The following is a 5,424-nucleotide window of genomic DNA, read 5'->3' as shown; positions in this document are numbered from 1 at the left end:
CCTCGGCCTCCCAAAGTGCTGGGATTACAGGCTTGAGCCACTGCGCCCGGCCATTAATTTGGTTTTCTTCTTTGGGAAACCAGACATACAAATGAGTATCAATTAGGTTTTTTTTTTTTTTTTTGAACCCAAATAATAAAACTTTTAATAAATGCCACAACTATACTGTTACCTGTATTTGTACCTTTCACAAGGGTCTAGGTTCAAAATAAGCTCAAAACACAGCACTCACCACTTCAACAGCAGATCAAAGTCAAATGGAAAACTTGTGGCATATTCTTTGGAGGATGTACTAGGACCTGAGAAGCAACATGTTCCTGGTTGGTAGGTCCACAAAAAAGTTAAACGTAGGATTTTATGGACAAAATTTACAAATTTAAATGATGAATATGTTAATGGTTTTCAGAGTAGTACCTATATTTGATGTACAAGGTTCATGCGTGTGTACTTTTAATTCCTTAGAGAGCAAGGTGTAAGTCACCATTCTCCTCTAATTTTTGAAATAATCTTAAACTGCGCAATCCAGATTCTCACTCTCCATTTTTCCACAAAATAATGAGATGATCAGCAGAGCATGTCACCAGTCCATGATCTTCAAAGTATAGAAACACCTCCACAGATGATGAGTGTCCAATCAAATCTCCAGTAAGCTCCAGTGAACGTGAAATAGCATTTTCTTGCTGCTATTAACAGGTTGGCTGGCTTGTTTGTTGACTCTTCCAAATCCCCACATGTTTTAAAAACCTGTTGGTACAGGCTTAGCTGCAAGCTGCTGTTTTTCTCGTAACTCCCAAATACGTACACTGCCATCTTCTGAGCATGAGAACAACTGCCTGTTTGGAAGTTTGGCAATGTGCAGGACATTGGAGTCATGTGCAGTTTTCTGGCAGGCAATCACACGCTTCATTTGAAGGTTATACACGTATAAACCCCTTCCAACTGCAGCAAATACATTCTCTTCATCACATGTGAAATGATGAATAGAAATGTCATTTGATTTCTGACAGAGTTTTATTTCCTGTTGGGTGTCCAGTTGTGGAGATGGGTCCCAGAAGTTGCGTTCGTAGGCCTGCACGGTCCAGTCCAGGGCGTCCCAGATGATCAGCTCTCCAATGTGGGAGCCAGTGACAAAACTCAAATCATTGACATTAATCAATGAGAGAATATTGTCCTGGTGATCAAGGAGGCGCTCAACTTCAAGAATATCCCATTCTAGTGATCCTTCTGTGGGTGCTACCAACCGAAAAATTATCAGTTCTTTGCCAACTGCTGCCACAACGTAGTTCTTAGGTATTTCAACCAAAGCACTAATACCTGTATCAGAAAGGTGGCTAGTCTTACACAGGAGATCTAATTTTCGGTTCCACACACACACACAGGTGATTCCCACCAGAAAGCCAAACATCTACTCTCTGAAGAACAGTCAAACACTTTACAGTAGCCTGGAAGCAAGATATTCTCTGAACTTGTCTGCCGTTATCACTGTCCCACACAATAACTGTTCTATCAGCAGAGGCTGTCAAGATGAGTTGTTTTTCTTCACAAGATTCCAAGGAAGGAAATGAAATAATAGCTGTTATCTTTTGAGTGTGTCCATTCAGTTCTAGAAGTTTTTCACCTGTCTGGGCATTCCACACAACTATGATTCCTTTTTTTTTTTTTTTTTTCCCATTTATTTATTTTATTGTATTTTAGGTTTTGGGGTACATGTGAAGAACATGCAAAATTGTTGCATAGGAACACACATGGCAGTGTGATTTGCTGCCTTCCTCCCCATCACCTACATCTGGCATTTCTCCCCCTGCTATCCCCCCCCAGCTTCCCACCCCCCACCGTCCCTCCCCTATTTCCCCCCAACTGACCCCAGTGTGTAGTGCTCCCCTCCCTTTGTCCATGTGCTCTCATCGTTCAACACCCGCCTATGAGTGAGAACATGCGGTGTTTGATCTTCTGCTCCTCTGTCAGTTTGCTGAGAATGATGGTTTCCAGGTTCATCCATGTCCCCACAAAGGACCCAAACTCATCGTTTTTGATGGCTGCATAATATTCCATGGTGTATATGTGCCACATTTTCCCTATCCAGTCTATCGTCGATGGGCATTTGGGTTGGTTCCAGGTCCTTGCTATTGTAAACAGTGCTGCAATGAACATTCGTGTACACGTGTCCTTATAGTAGAACGATTTGTAATCCTTTGGATATATAATTCCATCATCACCAGCAGATACAAATCTGTAGCCATCTAACTGTACCAGAAACCGTACAATATCATGGTGAGCTTTCAGTACTAGTAACTCAGTGTAGGGGCTCTAGGTTTGTTCTTCAACCTATTGTCTGTAAAGGAGATTTCTCGGCCAGTCCCTGCGGTTCTCTGCCCCCCCCCCCCATCAGCCATCGCAACATCCAGGCAGCGCCGGCGTCTCTCTCGGTCTCCCCAAGTCCGCCCTGGGATCTGCCTCCACCTTCCTCCCCCGCTGCAGCGCAACAGAGACGCTAATACTTCCCGCCCAAGAGTTGCTCAGGGGCCGGAGGAATGCAGACCACAATGGAGGGAGGAGGATATTTGTCCCCAGAGCGCTCCCGTATCCAGCCACCGAAGCTTAGTTTGGGCAGTCTCTTGGGGAGCGGAGGCCTAAGGCGAAGGCGGCTCCGGCGATTCCGGGGCGCGCGCTGCTCCTAGTGAGCACGCGCGGGGGCGGTTTGTTCTTCACCTATTGTCTGTAAAGGAGATTTCTCGGCCAGTCCCTGCGGTTCTCGGCCTCCCCCGAGATCGAGGGAGGGGGACAGTAGTGATCGCCACGCGCAGTCCCGAGAAGATCCGAGGTGGTGGTCTCCTCAAGTACTGCCACCTCCTGGTGCGGGGCTTTCGGCCCGGCCCAGCACCGACGTGCGCGCCCTGCAAAGCTACATGTGCTCCCGCTTCTTCCTCGACTTTCCGGACCTGGTGGAGCAGCGGCGCACCCTGGAGCGCTACCTGGAGGCCCACTTCGGTGGAGCTGATGCCGCCCGCCGCTACTCCTGTCTGGTGACACTACACCGGGTGGTCAACGAGAGTACCGTGTGCCTCATGAACCATGAGCGCCGCCAGACGCTGGGCCTCATTGCTGCACTGGCGCTGCAGGCACTGGCTGAGCAGGGCCCCGCTGCCACTGCCGCCCTGGCCTGGCGCCCGCCCGGCACCGACGGGCTCGTGCCAGCCACTGTCAATTACTATGTGACCCCTGTGCAGCCTCTCCTGGCTCGTGCCTATCCCACCTGGCTGCCTTGTAACTGACTCAGACCCTGGCCAGAAGGGAAGGGACTAGGTCTCACGGGGTGGGGTGGGGCCTCCAAGAGTGTGTGGAGGACATGACCAGGGATAGGCAGCCTGTGCCAGGTGGCCCAGCACTGCAGGGTTGGGCCTTCTGTTGAACAAACTAGACTTCCCTGAGCACGAGGCCGCTGTGGGCTTAAGGCTAGGCTGGGGTTCTCAGCTGGAGGACCCTTTGGTTATTGCATCACACTTTTGGACCCAGCATGACAGTGGGGTGCAGGAGCCATTTGTCTTGGAGGTCAATTGCCTTCAGGAGACAAAGCAAGTTTGGGGTGGTAGCCTTAATCCCCAGTACCTCAGATTGATTCCCATGGCCTACAAGGGTCTTTTTGACTAGGGCCGGCCTGTGGTGATCCCGGCAGCTTTGGAGGGCCTGCAGCCCACACACTGACTGATATATGGTATGTTATAGGGACTTGTCACTTTGGGTTAGGCTGGGCCACCACCGGGCCTGATGGTCCAACTTGGGTAATCACTAGGGGGAGGGAAACTGAGGCATGAGGCAGCTACCTGGGTTTGGGGAGGGCTGGGTTTAGCCTGGTTCTCTGAAATAGATACCCTAAGCTGTGAAGCCTTCCTCTTGAAGGGTTGAGGTGGGCAGTGCACTGGTGCCAAGGAGCCCAGGGTGGGTCACAGCCCAGGCCCTTCTAGGGTGTCACTCCTTTCCCCCTTGCGTTGCAAGAAGCCCTCCTGCCTGGGAGCTTGTTCTTTGGAGGGTGTTGAGCCTAAATTTGCCACAGTCAAGTCAACATTCCTGCCCCACTGGCTTGGTTACAGGGCTCTCACGTGGGGGAGGGGAGCCCTGTAACCGCCTTGCACATTCCCCTGGATTTGTTCCTATTTTGCGCTCTACACTGAAAAAAAAAACCACAAACACAGGCTATAGCCTCTGCTTTGTGATGCTGTAGCCAGGACCCTGCAGACCTCAGTTCTGCTTTGCCAGCTGGCTTCCTACTAGGCTTTGCCAGTATGGGGAGGGAGCTGCTATAGGGAACCTGGAAGGCTGCTGTAATAAAATACCATAAACTAGATAACTTACAAACAAACAACAGACATTTATTTTTCATAATTCTGGAGGCTAAGAAGTCCATGATCAAGGCATCAGCAGATTCATTGTCTGTGTAGGGCCTGCCTTCTGGTTCACAGATGGCAACTTCTCACTGTGTTTCACATGACAGAAGGAACGCAGCAGCTCTCTGGGGCTTCTTTTATAAAAGGGCATTAATCCCATGCATAAGGGCTCTGCCCTGATGACTGAATCATCTCCCAATAGCCCCACCTCCTAATACCATCACGTTGGTGAGCAAGTTTCAATCAGTAACTCTTGAGGGGAAACAGACATTCCAACCATAGCAGCAATCCTTTATGTTAAATTCTCTTTGCTCAAACAACTGGAACAGGTGTTGTCTCCTGATTGGACCCCAACCAATTTGAACCATTTCACTAACATCATCATAAAATATTGGGACACAAAAAGTACTCTTTGGTTCCTTTCAATGATACTGTAGTACATAATGGGAAAAAGGCATTCTGTATCTCATCTCATGGTAAATGATGCAACTGTATTCTGTAGATGAAATGGTACCTGACTGAACAGACGGTAGTGTTCAGCTGTGTACGTATAATGTGCTGCATTATGTGCATGGCAGACCTGGCCTGGCTATGCCCAGGGGACACAACAGTGCCTACCGGATGTGGTGATAACCAGTGCAGGAGCACACACAATGAAATGGGATCAAAACCATTAATGATGGTGAATTCTCTTCTTCTACTCTGACTTTCTTGGTGAAAAGTAACCAGATTTCTTAGTGAGCTCATGTAAGACAGCCTTTGAGAACACCTAGAAACACATGGGGCAGGTTTGTGGATAGTTAGGAAACAGTATTAGCAAGTAACAGAAAGATCCATTGAAATCAGGATTACCCTAGTTAGCTATAGGTATGTTTTAAATTTTAGTATTAACAACCATAGCCTTTAAAATAGAAGATATTAAATACTCTTATTTTTGTCTCTCTAGTTTTGCCATTTTAATATCCTTATTTGCTATTAATCTAGTTCTTTGACTAGAACACAAATCTACAAAGTGGTTTAGTTCGCCTGATTTGCAGCTCCG

General features: G+C 48.1%; 1 pseudogene; it reads right to left on the bottom strand.

Annotated features, from left to right (window-relative positions):
* Positions 1–389: 389 nt before the first annotated feature.
* LOC108297657 lies at positions 390–2,416 on the bottom strand (annotated as a pseudogene).
* Positions 2,417–5,424: the final 3,008 nt, after the last annotated feature.

Source organism: Cebus imitator, unplaced genomic scaffold, assembly GCF_001604975.1.
Source record: "Cebus imitator isolate Cc_AM_T3 unplaced genomic scaffold, Cebus_imitator-1.0 Scaffold825, whole genome shotgun sequence".
Classification (NCBI taxonomy): Eukaryota; Metazoa; Chordata; class Mammalia; order Primates; family Cebidae; genus Cebus; species Cebus imitator.
The sequence above is the reverse complement of the archived record's forward strand: the minus strand, read 5'-3'. Positions and strand labels throughout refer to the sequence as shown.